The sequence below is a fragment of the Phaenicophaeus curvirostris genome, chromosome 5 (assembly GCF_032191515.1).
Source record: "Phaenicophaeus curvirostris isolate KB17595 chromosome 5, BPBGC_Pcur_1.0, whole genome shotgun sequence".
Taxonomy (NCBI): domain Eukaryota; kingdom Metazoa; phylum Chordata; class Aves; order Cuculiformes; family Cuculidae; genus Phaenicophaeus; species Phaenicophaeus curvirostris.
The window spans coordinates 29,175,626-29,194,398 of NC_091396.1; the positions used below are offsets into that span (position 1 = coordinate 29,175,626).

The window sequence follows — 18,773 nt, forward strand, 5'->3', positions numbered from 1 at the left end:
TGAACAAAGGAATTGTGTTATGTGCGGCATTTTTAAAGGAAAACCTTTCAGCATGTCTGTGATAATCAGTATCTGTGGCTTAAACTGCTGAATTCAGGGTATATGATGGTCTGAGCTACTCTACCCAGCTGTGACCCAAAGATCGCTGTTGATAGCACGCACCGAATATGGCTGGTATTGCGAGATACCCACCACACTTTCAGTTCTAAAGCAAACCGTGTAAAATTTCTTTGCACATCTACAGTAACAGCTAATGATTATTTTTTTCTTTGAACTTTGTCCAAAGTTCATCTCTAAAACAAACTTGACTCAAACTGCATGTATTGACTCCTCAGCAGAATAAACATGCCGAATCTCTAGTAACGCTTTATCACTTATTGTACCTTCTTTTACCTGGCTTGTTAACCATAAAGATAAAAAACAGTGAAATAAACAGGCCTTACCGGGTGTTTATTTTTATGGTGCCTCTTTTAAAAACTCTGAAGGACAAAAGCAAATCTGGTCTGATTGTTTTCAGAGTAAGCCGACTCCTCTTCTTGCTTCAAACCCTAACTGGAAGGAAAATTAAAATCCAGGCTGTTGTCTGGGTTGTAACACTTGGCCTCCACGACTTGGACTGCCAGTAGTAAAAATTTACACAAAGGAGGTAAATCCAAATATCAGAGCTGGGATTTTGAAGCTGGGGTTTAAAAATTGGTTAACGACTCGAGACTGGAGGGGTGAGAGGAGGGAGGGAGCTGGATGGTCCTCAGCCTCAAAAGAAGGCTCAGTAAACTAACATGCAAATCTAACAGTAATCAACCTGATCCCTGTATTACTTTACCTATGGAGCGGATGCAGAAATAAAGTAGAAAGAAGTATAAAAATCAAATAGACATTTATTAAATATTATGTAATATTTTAATTATACTAACCATAACATTTCTTGTCACAGTTGGACATGTTAGAAAACCTACTGTGATTGCTGTTAGATTTTTTGGTAGTCCCATGCACGTAACCTTACCTGCTAACCCAGGAACCGTGCACGTATCAGTAACTATTTGATGAGCACCCTGATATTTTCTTTAGTTTCATTTTTTTAGTACTCCATCAACCATGCTGTTCAGGAAAAAAAACCCAAACCAAACAAAAAAGCTAGGAAAAGAAAAAAAAGGGGGGGGGGGGAGGGGGGAAGTAGAGGATACTGCCTTAAAAAGAAAAAGCCAAACAATGTGACATTAAAAGGGGCATTTTTGCATTAACTCGATTTGCTTCATATCTTTTCCCTTTGTGCCTTTAAGTTTTGTGTCTACAAACCCACAGACTAGAAACAATTTTTTAAAAAAATGTACCTGAGCATCTTGCGTAATTGTTTAAGTGCAGGAGCTACAGCGTTAAGAAACACACCAACTGTTGTAAAGCTCACAATGAAATCACACACTCAACTTGGCAACCAACTGATGGAAAAAGAAGTGGAAAATTAGCAGTAATTAAATAAACAACGGCTCGGTAGCCCGATTTTTTTTGACAGTCGAGAGGGACCCTTGCTGTAAATCGCTGCTCACACGGAGCATACCAGCATCCTCCCGATGATGAAGCCGTGCATTACTGCCCAATTTTGACGAGCCCCCGAGTTACTCATCACGACTGCGTTATGGACTGAGTTTCACAACATAATAATGAGTTCATCGTGGCTTCCTGAAGCATCTGCAGAGATAATACAAGCAGAGACTTTTCTTCCCAACTTGTGCACATTTTGAAGAAATAAAGCTATACGAGAGGCTGTTAAAAACCACCAGTTTTGCATTGCGTCGCCCCCCGGTTTTCGAAAGAGAAACCCGCAGCACCCAGGACACGTCCCGGTGCTTTAGTAACGGTGGTTCTGACACGGAGGCGAGGTGTTCAGCGTTTCTGAGCCGCTGGGAAGCCGGAGAGGAGCGGGATGCGCCCCGTGTCCCGACCTCACCCCCGTGGGGCCGTGCGGTCAGCGAGGAAAGCGAACCCCGAGCCCGAGGGAACGAGCAGCCCTCCCTTTCTCCGATGAGAAGAACCTCCCCCCTGCCTAAAGAAAATTCACGTTTATTCACCTCCCATGCCAACGGGCACCGCGGGGGCGTTCCAAATCCCGGTCTGTAAGAATCACAGAATAGTTTGGGTTGGAAGCGACCTTAAAGCCCATGCAGTTCCGCACCCCTGCCATGGGCAGGGACACCTCCTGCTAGATCAGGTTGCTCCGAGCCCCATCCAACCTGGCGTTGAACACCTCCAAGGATGGGGCAGCCACAGCTTCCCCGGGCAACCTGTGCCAGTGCCTCACCACTCTCATCGTGAAGAAATTCCTTCTTACGTCTCGTCTAAATCTCCCCCCGTCCAATTTAAATCCATTCGCCGCTTTGAACCTGCCTGTGAAACTTTCTGACACCGTACCGTTGTTTTTTTTTTCCTTTTGGAAGGGGAAATAAAGGAGGAGGGATGGGATGGGATGGGATGGGATGGGATGGGATGGGATGGGATGGGATGGGATGGGATGGGATGGGATGGGATGGGATGGGATGGGGGAGCTGCTGCTGCGCCGCCGTTACCTCGCACGAAACCAAATAAATAAATAAATAAATAAATAAATAAATAAATAAATAAATAAATAGCTGAGAAGCAGCGGCGAGAGCAAGAGAAAAACCCCTCCTCGGCCGCGCGGCTGCGCTGTCCCTGCCATGCAGGGACAGCGCAAGAACATGGCAGGGCGGGTGGGGGCGGGCACCGTTCCGGTGCGGGGGGCGATGAACGAAGTGGGGGTGAAGGGGGGGGTCAAGGGGAGGGGGCCCGGTGCTCCTCCCCCCCACCCGCCCGCTCCTTCTCCCGCTCCCCGCCTCCCCCCGCCCCGCGCGTGGCCCTGTTGCATCAACTTCCTGTGCGGAGCCCCTCGCGGCGGGGGGCCCCTCCTGGCCCGGCTTCCTGCGCGCGCCCCCCGAGCCCCGCGCGCCGGGCGGGCGACCAGGATGAAGGGGAAAGGGGGAGGGGTGGCGAGGGGCGCGTGTAACGTGTCTGTGTGTGCGTGTCCACTTTCCTCCGGTCCGTCCCTCGTACGGTGGCGGCGGGGCCGTGGCGTGAGGGCCGGCCGGTGTCCCCCCCGCGTCGCCGCCGACGCTCCGGCAGAGTTTGGTGCCCTACTTCACTCTACTTTAGTTTCACTCACTTTACATCCGGGCTTTTTCCCTAGGCAATGGGGGCCGCAGCACAGCCCGTTCCTTAGGCAAAGGGAAATAAATTCGCCGCATCGACACGTCAAGTAGTCCCTCTCAGGAAGAACCGCCGAGCCCGCCTCCCCCCCCCGCCTCCCCTTCCGGGCGCAGCGCCGCCGCCGCGGGGCAGGGTGTGGGAGAGCGGGGGTGGGCGCGGCTCCGCGGCGGAGGGGTCCCCGTTGTGGTGCGGATTGGCGGCGGCGGTGGCGGCGGCGGCGGCGGCGGCGGCGGGCAGGCAGGCAGGCAGGCCGGCCGGCGGCGGAGGGATCCCGCGGAGCGGTGCTGCGGCCGGGCCGGGTGAATGGGATTGAAGAAGAGTTCAGCTTCTCGGCTTGTTTTTGTGTCACAGTTTCTCTCCTCCGGCGTCTCGCGGGCTCCGCGCCGCCCGCCCCGCCTGCCCCCTCCTCCCCGCCGTGGGAGCAGCCTCCCGCCGAGAGGGGGAAGGAACAGGACCCCACAGAGGCGAAAGCGAGCGAAGAGGAGGAGGAGGAGGAGGGAGCAACCTACCATCTTCCACTCCCCGCTTAGCTTAAAGAAAGTGCGAGGAGGGAGAGAGAGGCGCCCAGAAGAGGCGCCCGGAGCAGCGGCGGCGCCGGCGCACTCCCCTATGAAGAAGAGCCCTCCCCCTCGCAGCCAGGTCCTGCCAGGGGGACCCCGGCCGGCCCGCAGCCGCACCGCCGCCACCAGGGTGTAGTATCCCACCTTTCGGATCGTCTCCTCCTGTTCCTGCTCCCTGCCCCCCCCCCCCCCCCCCCCCCCCCCCCGCTCCTCTGGGCTGGCGGCGCCGCGCCCCGCACTCCCGGGCCACAACTTGGAGCAGCAACTTAGCGGTGTGTCCCCCCCCCTCACCCCCCAATCCCGGTGTCCCCATCCCGGCGGGGTTGGGGGGCGGCAGAGCGTCCCCCCGGTGTCCCCATCCCGGCGGGGCTGTGGGGCGGCAGAGCGTCCCGGGGCGCCCCCGGCCCCTCCCGCGGGCGCCGGTAGAAGTTTGCGAGCGGGAGCGGGAGAGGAGGAGGAGGGTGACACTTGGGGTAAAAGGAGGAGGTGACACATTGGGGTTGGGAGGAGGAGCAGGGGAAGGAGATGACACATTGCACTGGGGATGGGGTGGGGGAGGGAGGCTAATCCCCTCCCCTCCGGTTTCCTTCAGGATGATTATTTCCAGGCCCTTTTCTCTCGGTCGAGCCCTTCGCCGCGATGCCGTCGGGGAAGTTTTATTATTATCTGGGAAATGATGTCGCTTTCGCTGATGGATAATTCGTAGTAAAGCCGCTGCTGCGGGTTTTTTGTTTCTTCTTTTTTTTTTTTTTTTCCTCCCTCTCCTTTCATTCGTCTTTGTGGCCCGAACAGCGCCGGGAAAATTCCGTTTTTTCTGCAACTTGTTATTCTGGAGCTGGGCCTGCCCCCCTCGCCCTGGGGCTGCCCTTCCCGCACAGGTACGGGGCTCGGGGCCGTGGCACGGTGGGGTTTCCCACTCCTGCTTCTGCACCGCTGCCGGCATTGAGGACGGCTACTTTATTTTTATTTTTTCCCTCCCTCCTGCGTCTGCGTAGGTGGAGTGGGGGTCTGTGTGGGACTCTGCCATTTGGTACAGTCCTCTGCTGCGTGCTCCTTTCTTCACTTGCCTTCCTGTGGGATTTCTTTCTTTCTTTCTTTTTTTTTTTCTTGGTGGTGTTGGGTGTTTGTGTTTTGTTTTTTTTTTTTTCCTTTTCGGTATTATTCTGAGCTTTGCAGTTGGCGGAGCTTTTCCCTCAGGCACCTCTGCAGTTTGGTGGAAGCTGGCAGGATTGTACACTGAGGATTGTAGGAGAATTCGTGTTGGATTAATGTATGGAGCTCTTCATTCAACTTCTCAAGTGTCAAAAAATGAGGCTATGAACAGATGTGTTTCAATATGGGGAGATTTCCAAGTTCCTAATTCTTGTGGGTGGAGGAAAGAGTGCCATTGGAGAGTGGCTTTTGTTTTCGATTGGTGAACAAATGTCATCACATTTCAGTCACGTGCTGTAATATTCTTTGTTCAGCTATCAAAGTGTGATATCTGCTACACCTGTTCCCACTTTTTAATTGTAAGTAACGGTGGTTGTCTGCAAATATTACAGTTGTGGATAGGAGTGCTTCCCGTCTTTCTCCCCCTCCCACCCCCTGGATGTTTGTTTGGGCCCAAGTGCGGAGCTTGACAATGAACTTTTGTTTGCTTTTTTTTTTGTTTGTTTTCTGGAGACTGCGTGTAAAACGGTCCCACTGGGGATAATAACCTGCATGTCGCGAGAAGGTTGTGTGCTGTAGTGTATGGTAGGTCCGAGTGTGGAAAAATCAGGTGGGGACTTGGGCTCAGTAATGGCAAGGCTCTAGTAAGGAGAAGGCTCCTTTGGGCCAGTGAAGTTTTCTTAACTAGATATGCAGTTGGTTATTATCGGATTAAAGGATGGACATTCCTGAACACCCATATAGATAGATACATACAGATATTTTGCTTAGCTGTAGATTTTCAGGTATCGGAAATGAAAAGGATTTGGCTGTCTGTTTCATCGTGTGTTGTCGTTGTCGCCCGCCAGTTGTGCTCACCTCTAATAATGAAAGACACCTGCTTAGTTTCAGTTTTGTAAGTCACATACACTGGCTTTCCTGTGCTTGCTCGAAGCGGCTGGTGTGGCTGGATATGTAGCCGGGGAATGTTTAACTTTGATGAAAGGAGGCTTATTTGCGGGGTTAGTTTGTGAAGAAAATGACATGCTTTTCAAAGCCTTTGACTTCCCTGGCCCCCCCCCCCCCCCGCCCCCCAAAAAAAAAAAGAATGTAAAATTCATTACTTATTCCCAGTTAACGTATTCTGCTAAAACTTTTACATGAAGCTTGTTAGTGAGTGTGTATAACTTTGTAATTTATATTTACATAGTGACATTAAATTGCTAGTAAGAACCGGATCTTAAAAGGAAGAAAGAAACAAAAAAAAAGTGCATAGCTGCTCATAGTAGCTGAAGAAGTTAATTACCACACTTTGGTAGAAAGATCACAGGCTTTGGGAATTTTATTTATATCTGGGCATGTTTCGCGATAGCTGAATTAAACTGTTTCTTTTATTATTATTTTCTAGAAAGGAATTTGTAGATCAGTAAATGAAACTTTAAAATGGTTTAAAAAAAACAACTTGAAATGCTTCTTGTGCATTTTTAATTGTTTCAGCCTTACTGTGGCAGAGAAATTAAGATTATTTTATGATAATAAAGAAGTTTGAGCTGATGCAGAAGGATTATGAAGCAACCTCTTTATCCATTGATTTCATGTTGTGTAGTAGCATGTAGAGAGTATCATTTCAAGATCTTGAGAGGCTGATTGTCCAACAGAAGGTAGGTGCTTGCTCACTGGGTGCTTACCACCAGCTGGATGCCAACTGTGTCATACCCCCTATTTTTAACTGTACTCACCTGAGTGACAAGAAACTTGGAGGGGATCCCGTTATGGGGTTTAGGGATTTTTCTGTTAACTAATGAAGCTAACATGGTGTATAATTCAAAATGTTGTGTAAGGAGTATTTTGTTATTAATAATTACTTTACCATTAGTCATCGTATGAGTTCTACCTGAAAGCTCTCCATCTTTCCCCTTCTCTGTGTGCATCCTGAACTGTATTTGTTGTGAGGCAGAAGGTGGCATTTGAAAATGTTTTTTTCCTTCGGGGGGTGATAATAAAGAACTTGCCTTCGAAGAACTTAAGTAAAGCAAAAGTAGGAAACTGAAACTTATGCTGCTTAGAGAAAAATGCTGTTGTTTTCCAGCTTCAACAGTAAGATCTCTGCTTTTGGTATAGGTTTTGTAAAGATCTCTCTTCGTCCTAGGCCATTCAGCTTCAGCCGTATTTCAAGTATTGGTCCTAAATAGTTCTTAACTGCAACTTCGCTTTTCTTGTTTTTAGAGATGAGGCTTTGCATGTGTCTGTTAAGCTTCACTGTAGAAATTATAATTTAAAAAAAACTAAAAATCCTTGGACTGTATCCATACAAAGGAGACAATTCACATTTTTTCCCCCCCCCTTCTTTTAGGAAAATAAAGTGTGTTTTAAAGGTGCCTTAGAAAGTTGTGAAATTCTGTGTGCAGTTGGAAAGCTTCAATAGTGAGCCTGGCCGCCACTTAGATTGTTCGTGCAGTTAGTTTATAATGGTCATAATTGCATATGAACACATAGTAGCCATTCAGTTTGTATGTATGTGTTCTCGGAACTATGAAGAACTTTATTCCATCAAGTGAATCAATACTACTGGAATTTGTTTATAAGGGAGGTTTCTCTTTCATTTCAGTACCAGTTAGTAGTAGGAACTGTGGTGGACTGCCTTATTTCATGTGTTACGGGCATCTTGCACAGGTACCAGAAACTGAAGATGAACATCACAGGAGAAATGCGTGCTCGTGACTTAACCTTTCTACTATTGCTTTGGGTATATTGTTTGTTGGGTTTGCTTGTTTAAAATCTTCCAGAAAGAACTTCATAGCATGATAGGACACTTCTGGGGGGCCATCACAGGGTGATGTGAGCTGTAAAGTAGACCAGCCTTCAGGAGAAGCTCCTTGTGTAGAAGGGGCAGTGCTAAAAAACTATTATTAAGCTTCTAATAGTATTTCTTCACTGCCCACTTCGCCCTTTGTGCTTGCAACTGTGCAGTCACATGCATAGCTGTATACTAAAGTCTAAGACTGCACAAAGACCTGGCTCCTGTATGTTTGTGAATTGCCCTTGTTCAATTACTCTGTGCCAGAAAGCAGCTCACATCCTGTTTCTGATGTATTTTAACTGCACAAAGGTTATTTGGGAGCAAACCATGTACTGAAAAGGTGGTTAGTGCACAGAAGGGTTTTGAGGTGCTTGCCGAATGTGGGGGGCAAGATTCTGTACCCTGTAAATAGCAAGGGTGAACTGAAGGATAGTTTTTATAGGTAAGTTACATTAATATTTCATGTTCAGTATAGTACAAAGCCACTGTCTGGCTTGCGCTGTTGGTAGATGTGTGCATTATGCAGGCAAAAAAACTTTTATTTAAGTTTGAGGGGGAAGTTTGTATTTTCTTGTTACAAATATAGTCTTATTTGAAAAAAAAAAATCCCTGTGTTTCTTCTGTAAGTTTTAAATGTGGCTCCTGCACCATACCAAGTTCTCACTGGATTATAATTGGTAAAGTGTGATTTTAAAGTTTAATTCTGTTATGTCAAAACTTCACAATAGCAAAGTTGCAAATCTAGATATAGAATAGCTATAAAATATACAAAAATCAAAGGAGCTTTTAAAAAATGTACGTCATGCTGAGGAATGGTGCCCTTGCGTGATGATCAGACTTTAAAGTTAGGATCACACATCATTTAAATAATTTTTAAAGCTGTAGAAAGTTCTGAAAGTTCTTTTCGTCTGCGAGGATTGCCATGCCTACTGACCTAACAAAGCCCCAACTTTACCACAGAGTCTTTTGTTTTAATAGTTTGATCATCTCAGGCTTTCGAAGAAAAAATGTACCACTTCCTAAAGGCTTCTCTGCAACACTAGTTTTCTTTTTTACTGTTTACATCATTTTGATATCTCTATTGGAACTATGAAGTATCCTGTGCCTTAAAAGCTCTTTGTGTAGATAGTTTGGCCTAATGTTCATTCCCTTTTACCTGAAATTTCTTGTTTGCTGTCACTGCAAGGATTCAGTCTTTGATTAGAGCTTTTACACTCGGAGCATGCTTTGAAAAAAACCAAACCAATGCACTAAAAAGCAGACACCGCCCTTACCCTCCTCCCAAAATACTGCTGCCCTCCAGCCCTAGGCTCATGTCTGTTGTTACTAGTGAGAGTAGGTTTACAGAGAGTACATAAAGAGTATGGCTCTGCTGTAGGCCCTGTTGACACAGCTTCTATGCTTTTTTTAATGTCGGATTTCTTAAAATGTGTGTTACTGCAGAAATTGTGTTGTGTGCCTTGTCAGTGAGGGACTCTACCATTGCATATGTAATTAGAAATAGGTTGTGGAGATGTAGCCAGTGCGAGTACGGATTCCTGAATGGTTAAGACGGCTGAGGCCAGATTTGAGCCTCTGACCCTAAGATGGCCTGTGCTTGGACTCGGTCTCCAGGCCTGCGGAAGGAGGACTCTAGCAGAGCAGCCGAGCTTATGGTCTATTCGGTTTCATTGTTTCTGCCTGCAAAATAGAAACTGAGAGTGTGAAAGGGAGAAGGAACATCGATTCCTTCTCTTGCTTCCTTCCAACCCTGTATGTCCAAGCATAGTTAACTATGTGAATCCCAAAGGCAACGTCGTTTCAAACAGCTAATTGAAGAGATCAAGTGGTGTCCTATTGAAGCTTTAAATTGTTTTAACAAAACTTCTGAGTAATCGCAATAATTATTTTCTGATAAGCTGGCTGATAGTAACTATGGCAACAGCTGTCTTTGGCCTATGGACAGTATTGCTGTATTGACAAAACCTTTAGATGCCTCTGAGGTCTCTTGCCTCTGTAGGGAAGTGCATCAGGATGTCTTTCAGGTGACTGAAGTGTCACTGTTTGTCTTTCTGTTGCAACAGGACAGTGGCTTCCTCTTGGGTTGGAGTCTTGGTCCTTTTTCTTTTGCATGTTTTTGTGGGTGCTGCCTGCTGGCCTGGAAACGCTGCAAAGACTCTCTTGTTGTACAAAGACCAGTGAAATGCTTAAGTATATTTTTGTTTCTTAGTAATATTAATCCAGAACTTGGGGAAAAGGGAGAAGAAAGGAGGGCTTACACATTTTGATCCCTGGCTGTTTCCTTGCTCGATTAAACCCTTCTTAGAACAGACTGGTAGGGGGAGCTGCCCTTCCCTTTATACTGAACTGATGTGCAGCATATTCTTCTCTGAGGCCTACGCTGAGATAACAGCTATTTAATTTTCAACTGAGCTCTGCTTCCTTTTGGGGGAGAGGCAAGCTCTTGCATCAGGATGTTGTAGAAATGGAGGAAGAGAGTAATTTGTTTCTAGATTACTAAATTCTGGACAGGGAGTATATCCCTCTCAACAAACATACGTTTCCTGTTGATGGACAGGATGACACTCTTTAATACTATAATGTAGCAATGTTTGGGGGGTGGGAATCTTACTGCACTTTAGTACAAAGATGTTAAAAATCTGTGGTCCGTTCTGCATGTTTGAAAGTGGCTAAAATGCTGGTTATTCTTAGGGAATTTTTTTACTGAAACGTTTGTCCTCTTAGCTTTGACATATGAGAATTAGATACTAATCCAGCTTACCCGATGACTCCTGGCAGCCATCTCTCTGTACGGTACGTGTACGTTGTTTGCTGGCATGTGGAAGTGTGCAATGTGGCCTACATCTGGTCTCATCGTCAGTGAAACTGTGGCTCGTAGAAACTACAAGCCCCAGTATGCAGTGCTCTATTTTTCTTTAATTGCTTGCCTGGCTTGCAAGTTACCAATGCATCCTGGGGCCTGTAGTTTTCATGAACAGAGTTGGAGATTCAGGGTGACGAGTGAAGGATGTTATAATGTTCTGGAAATGTAGTTGTTGATACCTTATGTGGTTCTCGGTTGGTCAACTTAATCCTGTGCTGGTATTACTGTGCAGCAGCACGTATTTTTATTTACAAGTTGAAGATGGTTTATAGCTGTGTTGTGTGTTTAGGGAAAAACAGTTGATTAAAGACTTTTAAGTGCCTGTGTATTTTTGGACAAAGAATATATTAATAATTGCACTAGTACCTTGATTCATCTGTGATTGCAAGTATCCTGTTTGATATTCAGGAAACTTTTAATCTTTCAAGGGAATGTTTTTGGATGGAAAAGCTTGGCAGAAGGAGGCTTCTGTTACTGGCAATGTGACTGCCACGTTCTCCTTTCACACTGCTGCCCAACTGTCACACTGGGTTTCCATCAAAGTGAAAAGGGATTTGAGCGGCTTTTCACCTGCCGGGATCTCACTCCTCTGCTCTGTCTCTGGAGGCCAAGTGATGACGTAGTCACCTTATGCAGCAGAGCAAGGGAGTTGGTTTCTGTTCCTGCTCTGGGGTCTGTGATGATGTTGCTGGTTACCAAGGAGATGGAGGGTCTCACTCAGGTAATGGCAGGTGTGGCCAGAAACAGAGCGCATTTAACGGTTCTTGTCCAGTGCATTTGAGCCCTGGCTGCTGCGCTTGACCTCACATTGAAGTCATGTCGAAGAAGAAGTAGCGTTTCATGAGTAAGGGTAGAAGACTTTCAGAATGCTTTTTTTTTTTTTTTAATATCCCCAAGAAGTGTGTATTTTCACACAAGGCATTAACTAAAAATGTTCAGTGGGATTTGCTAAAGTTAGCCTGGATGTTAATTTGATTTTAATTGTTAGGCCAGCTGCAAGTTTAGCGTTCTCTGTAGTCTCACATGCCATGTTTTGGATACTGCAGTTGTCTTAATTTTTAAGTGAGCAAACAGTTAACTTTAATGTCTCCCAGTTAATCTCTTTGCTCTTCAGTTTGTGTGAGGTAGTAACTTTTTAAAAAAATATATTTAAGTGCCAAACAATATGAAATAAAGCTTTCTGGTGGTCTTGGAGGACTTTAATTAGAGCTTCAGTCTTATGAAAAGTTGTGTATTTTACTTGGTTCTGTAAAAGTCAAGGAGAATATCTGAAGGCCTACAATCACAACCTATATAAGTAGTAGTAGTAGGATCAAGTTCTCCGAACTTCTAATATGGGAAAGTAGCTTTTTTGTATTCACTGCATTTACCTTATCTTGTTTGCGTGGCAAAATTCTTCTTTTAGTAAGTGTCTGGAAATTCCACTCAATATAAATTTAGAGTTCATATTTGCTTGATAGTTGTGCAAAAATATTAATTAAAAAAAAAACAACAAAAAGTTGTCTCTTTCAGTTGTAGATATTATTAATATGACACCTATTTAGGCGGTAATAGCTTCTTTGAGGTAGGGAATATATTTCATCAGCAGTGATGCACTGTATGCATTGTACATTGCTTTGGTTTAAAACTGATGCAAAGAGGTAAATCTATGCAAGAGATTCAGCTGAAGCCTTGTATCTGCTGTAACTAATAAAGTTTGTAAATAATTAGTAACATAGTTTTCTGTGAGTGTTCCCAGCCCCTTCACAGCCCATGTGGAGCAAATTGCTGACAGGATACATGGTTAACTGAAATAGTTACTATTAGTATATTGACATGATTAGAAGGCTGTCATTGTTGCCCAGCAAGGATGAAATTCCCTTTCATTGACTGATTGGGCGTGCACAACAGGCAGAAGAAACCAGGATAAATCTATATGTAGTGGAACAATGATGTATCTTGTCCTTCAAGGACATTTTATCCTCTGTAGAGAGCCCTTTGTAACACTACTGTATTGGGGTATTCTAGATAAGGAACATGGGTAATAGGGATGTGCAAAAGGGTTTGATCCGTAGTTGTAAAGAACTACTGTAAGTACTTCTTATCTCGTAAGAGCAAACATGTCCTGATCTGTGTGGAAATCCTGGCCCTGCTCAAGTTGATGGGAAGATTCCCAGTTGCATTGAGAGTACCAAGATTTCATTCTTTTTCCCCAGGAAGGTAGTTTTAAACGGGTTTTGCAGGGCTGAGGCAACTGACAAAGTTTGAAGAATCTGGCATCTATTTGAGATGCTGCTGCTTGCCGTTGGGGGATCTTTCACCAGGTACTGTGACTCCTAGTGTCTTTGCTGTTCCTTTAAAAAGTGGGTAAAATCAAGATCCTTTAATGCACTGGGAGAACTTGGAATCTCTTTATTCAGGGCTTTTGCTTAATTTGCTAACACAACAAAATTTTACATGAAAGCCAGAAACTAGTCATTGATGTATCCAAGGAATACGTTTTGTCTGTGTTTCTTCCTTCGTGCCACTGGGACAAAACTGCCCCAATTGAGGTGTTCAGTCTGAAATCTGAATAATTTGACTCCTGATGGGTTAAAACACAAAACAGACAAACAAAGCCCCAAGAAAAAAAACACAGTGCCCCCAGCTAACAAACCTTATTCATTACTTTTATAAAGGAAGGCCTATATTACTAATAACGAAGCTTTTTGCTGATTTGCATCTAGCTGCAGCTCTAGTTACCTTACTGTTCCACTGCTGCTTAGCTTGCAGTAATTGCCTCTGATAAACATGTTTATCATGTAAATCTATTGTTGTGTGTAGTATGAATTTGCTGTATTAAGGATTCTCTTGTCAGTGACGTCAAACAGAAAGAATGTGGCTACCTGAGATTCCCTTATTACCCTTTCAGAGAGTACATTCTGGTCATGCATAAATTGGGAAGCACTGGCAAGGTCTGCACTGTTTCTGAACGGCAGGTAGCTGTCCTTTAGTCAACTGCAGTTCTCCTCCTAAGGAGGAATCCCATCATACCATACCCCTTATTTTACATTCACAAATAGTCCTGGTGATACCAGTGGACTTGTCACGATGAAACTTGTTTTGCAATTGGAGACTTTGTTTCCATTTTACCAGTTCTTTTCCTTTGAATTTTGTGCTCTAAAGTAAACAGAGAAATCTTCCCCTGTCACATGATTCTCATCCCTGCATGCCATTTTCTTCTTGGCTTAAAACTTGCTGTATCTTCTCCTACCTTACTTCTTGCAGGAATTATATTTGGGTGTCTGGCTATTGATGCAGAGATCTAATAGATTGTGTAACATTTAATCAATTGGGTTTTCCTGGGATGATGAGCTGCAGTATTTGCAGCCAGTCAAAACCTGATGATGTTTGCCTGTTAAATGCATGCTCCAGGTTAGTTCCTTAGTGTAGTAACAGTATCTTCTCACTGCAGAGTTGATTAGTTCAGCGTAGGTCTTTCACTGTGTGAGTACCAGTACCTCAAGTTGTTGTTTTGCACTGATGTTGTCGTTGCTACAGAACTGCATGAGTGAAAATACTGATTTTAGGTTTGCTTCTTCCTGGTGTATGATAAACATGTATGATTCCTCAAAAGTCGAGACCCTCATTCTTGTTTTCATTTTCTAACTTAATCTAGCATTGTCTGCCCATGATTGTTTTAGTGCTGATTTTTCCTTATGCCAATATATTGTTAATTTAATGCATGATTTAATTATCATGTATATAAGATGTCTACTCTAAGGCTTTTGAAACTTAAACTAAGAAAGGAGACATATATACATAATCAGACTGTATCTGTTAAATACCTGCTTGTTTCTGTGTAGAAAGTACTGTATGTGAGACATACCTGAGAGAAAAATATAGGCATATCAGCAACTCCTGCAGCATCTTCAGGAACTCTTGTATAGTACGGGAAAGGTGGTAAATACTATCTGCGTATTTTTTGTCATTTTCCCACATGTGTGGGATACATTTTAGGCCTTCAGCTCTGCAGCCTCCATTGTGTTATGATTAGATTTTGTTTTCTCTACGTTGCTTGCCATACTGTGATCTTTGGTAGTTCAGTAGGCAGTAAGACTCTTACAGGCTTCTTGGGGACCAGAAGTTGTATTAGAAGTGACTTAATGTCATGTAATAAACTTTCATGTATGTTTCTGGTCCTTATATGGATTTTCTTCCCCCTCTACTGTGTCATAACCAGAGTCTGAATTGAGAGGTGCTGGGATTTTTCTTGAATGGATTTTAAAAGGAAAAAAAATAAAAGCCATCCTTGAAACAGCAAGGAGAGGAATATATAAGGACAGTGTAATGAAAGGAGTGCTTGAGAATTTCTCTGTGTGGAGAGAGGTGTATTTTAAACAACTTTCTAGCACAGCAATATGACCATTAACTTTTATAGAACAGAATTTGTTTAAATAGTAACTTTGCAAAGAAGTTACTCAAATGATGGTCACTATGCTGATAGTGCAATACTGCTGTCATTGTAAACGTTTCATTATGAGCATTTGCTTGATATTGCTGTGGCAAGTGCAGTACTAATTTAGTGCCCCACGCTGTTTTGTCACATCTTAGTGTCTACTGTTACGGTAAGCCTTCCTGCCATGTGGTGGCAGTCTCCGTCTCCTAGGACAAGGTTGGAGTGGTTCTGTATTGTATGTGGAATCAGTATGTCTCAGGAGAGCACATGGAGGATGTGATGATGTTGATGTGAGGGGATGTGAATGAGGAGTGTTTCTCAGCAGCACGTTTCTGCCACCTTTTCTGGGAGAAGTCCCTGGGGAATAGGTCCTGACTCCTGACAATTTAAGGGAGAGGGAAAATTGGCTGCTAGCAGCAGTCTCCTTCAAGCTGCTGATCCTCTTTTTTTAGAAACCATAATTGTACTGTGCTCCCTGATACCCTTTCAGTCTATCAGCACTGTGAAAGTTGAAAATGGTATTACCTTTCAGTTGGTTATAAGAACCATTAAAAGTGGATAAATCTACAGTTCAGTCTTCCTACTTTAATAAACAAACAGTTAAAAATCCATGGCAATCGGTGTGAGTAAAAATGTTCTAGACCCTTTGTTCTTCTCATAGATGAAGTCTGCTTTCATTGTACAATAGTCTTGCACTCAGCTTTTCTGCCATTAAACACTAACTGTACACTCATGTGATCCCATGTTAGATTGACATGGTGATTCAGTGTTGTGTTTATGTGATATAGCATGTAAATCTTTTTACTTATATTGAATAATCATGGTTTTGAGAAGAAAGGAACTTCTATTAAGTATGTGGTTACTTGAATCCTTCCTTTGAGATTAGTGACTACCATCAGTACTCCCACACTGAGTGTGACTACCCCAGTTACAAATACCATTCTCCAGATGCTACAGTTCCCTTTCGTGTGCTTTTGAGGAGAAGGAAGGTAAAAAAAAAAAAGAAAAAAGCTTTAGAGGGGTAAGGAGGGAGAATATAATAAAAGGGGAAGAGAAGACAGAACCTGAGGTTGATACCTGTGCCTAGATATTTACAGGGAGCAGTGAAAGTGCCAGCTGACTGGAATGTAGGGGAAGGAAAATCAGAGCACATCAGTGAAATAATTTTGGAGTGCTTCCTGTTGACTTGTTAATAGTGCATGGAATTTGGCGCAGGCAATCTGCTGTTGTGAATCAGCATAGTTTATTCACTTGGGTATAGGTGTGTCTGTTATTATTTGAGAATCTGCTCCACTTGAAAGATAACAGGTCAGTCTGGTAAGCAGTATTATTCCCATGTTTCAGATTAGAAACTGAAGCAGAGTGAAATTGATTTATTCTGCACTGCAGTAAATTTGACACCTTAAGCTAGGAACAGAGGCCCTCACTTGTATGTTTAATCCAGTAAACTGCCTGCTTCCTTCAAGTCCTGAAAATTGCCGCATTAAAAATTAACTTAAAAATGATCTACTTTTTAAGTATGGGTGGTGTACCAGTAAGTACTGCTTGCCCCAGAGATGGTGAGATTCTTGTAAAACTGGTTGTACAATATAAATAGGGTACTTTGGTGAAGTTTTGAATATATTGTTTTGTTAGGTTATCTTGGGTTGAAGGAAAAATAGAGATTTGACTGGGGATAGAAGACCTCCCAATGCATAGAGGAGATAATGATTAATACATGTGAATTTGAAATCCAGAGAAATGAGTTGCATAGATAAGCACTGGTGCCAGGAAACTGTCCTAAGTTAAGTTCTGCAGAACCTGAAAAAATACAGAAGGAACATGGTGGTTGCTGTTAATTTTTTTTTTTATTATTTTTGTCCACCTTTCTAGCTCCCTTGCATTATACCACAATTAATACAAGAAATTGCATATTTCCATGCCACTGTATTTCTGTTTTTACAGACACTGTTACATGAGCACACATCCTAAATATATCCAGAGTGTCAGAGTTGAGGCTAGTGCTTTCATGTACCAAACCGAAACATCTCCAGAATGTACTTTATGACCAATGTGAGAATGAGGTTCCAGTATCTTTACTGCATAATGTCACTGTATTACACTTCTGGAGCCTGGTACAAAGGGCTTAACTAGTTGCTGGAATGGTTCAATGTACAGCAGCGCTGAACAACTAGCATAGTCAGTGCTAAAGTCTTAACCATTTGTTAAAACTACTGTGTACAGCATGTGTGAACAGAATTCTCCAGTCCTCCCAAGTGAGTACTGTTCTGTTAATTTGGACAAACCCGTTTTCCAAGTGGAAAATCAACAGTCTCAGCAGCACCCAAATTTCTGCATCTGACCCAGTTGACTGGGCCCAGCATTGCTTCCACTAACTTTTCTAGTGCTGCTTAATGAGGACAGTATATTCCAATGCAAACATGAGAGTTATGGCTCCCTTTTTGTTACACCTCACTGTCTACTGTAAATAGCTCACTTAAAGATGTGAGTCTGATGCTTAGAATTCCATGTGATTGATTCTGGGACTGCCGACAGGCATTAGGCTCTTGGGCTCTGGTGGGACATTGAGTCATGGTCTTTTAAATGCATATATCTTCCAGAGTATCTCAAGTTACAGCCCGTAATGACACTGCTTGTGGTGTCTGCTGGTGTGTTAGAGTATTTGTGGGGCACAGGAACTTTGGCATACACCCCTCTAATGTTTCATTAGAGTTGTTCATGTTTTGAGACCCTGGTTCTGGGGCTGACTTTCAGCAGTGAGTTGGTTTAGTACAGTCTCTTTACTGAAGCATTATGTTATGACATCTCGAGTTGGTAACTGCAGAGTCAGCTTCCAGGCCAAATACAAGGCAACTTCAGTAACTACCATGTCTCATACTCTATGACATGGCTTCTGTGAAGTAGAATTCGTTTTGGTGATCTCTTGATTTATAGATGGGTGTAACAAAACTTCCTGGAGTGTCTTCTTCTGTTAACAGTTTAGGGATTTGCATGCTTCTCCTGTTCATGTGTAGTTAGTCCCACTTAAATCACCATTGCCTAATGAAATGATGTTTCTAAAATAATTCTCAGGTTTATTGCCTTGGTATTAAAGTCCTGAGATCCGTAGAGGTTGTGTTGACTGGCAGTGAGTATTTCAGAGGGAAGACTTTAAATTCTTGTTCTCTGTGTTGCCAAAGAAAGCAGTTCTGCTTTGTATGCAAGTGTCATGAAAGTGGAAAGTAAACCAACATTTAATTCGTCACTAAGACCAGTGGCTTGGAGTTGCAGTTATATACGCATAAATTGGGAGACATCCATACAGTTATGCAGTCTTCCTCTGTCTCAATGTAGCCTCAAGTGTGAATTTTGTGTGCATCAAAATTATTGCCTGTATTATAGAATCTATTGGAATCATCCAAGTTTTCCTGAAGAAGTATCAGCAAGTGTAGGGGAGAGGAGAAACTCCTCTTGAACCTAAGATGAGGGCAAGCAGATAAGCATTTGCTTTTTCTTATGAGCAAAAAATGTGAATGATATTTGAGAGGTTTCTTAGTACTAGTTGGAGCTTTTTTATACATCGCTCAGTATTAGAATTTGCTCTTGGTGAGACATGGGGCACTTCAGAAGGAGACGGAAAGTTATGTATCTGGTGGACAAATTGTGCATCTCTGATGGGCTTTACTGGTGGGATGGAGAAGAGAGAAGAGAAATGTTGCCCTGTGGATGGTCAGCAGAAGCACTGAAGCATGAACAAACTTGGTGCATGCACACGTTACAATTAAATCTTCTAGCTGTTCTCAGCAA

General features: G+C 43.6%; 1 protein-coding gene across 5 annotated transcripts in view; it reads left to right on the top strand.

Annotated features, from left to right (window-relative positions):
* The first annotated feature begins 3,514 nt into the window (after positions 1 to 3,514).
* The window catches only part of PHF21A (PHD finger protein 21A), a 133,335-nt gene continuing 118,076 nt past the window's right edge, over positions 3,515 to 18,773 (top strand). Inside the window, exon 1 of one of the 5 annotated variants that reach the window (XM_069858058.1) lies at positions 3,515 to 3,906. The gene's annotated coding sequence lies outside the window, so the exon portion shown is untranslated. Of the gene's footprint in view, positions 3,907 to 4,366; positions 4,655 to 18,773 lie in introns of those variants that run through there. The other 4 variants (XM_069858056.1, XM_069858057.1, XM_069858054.1 and 1 more) reach the window with 4 other exon arrangements.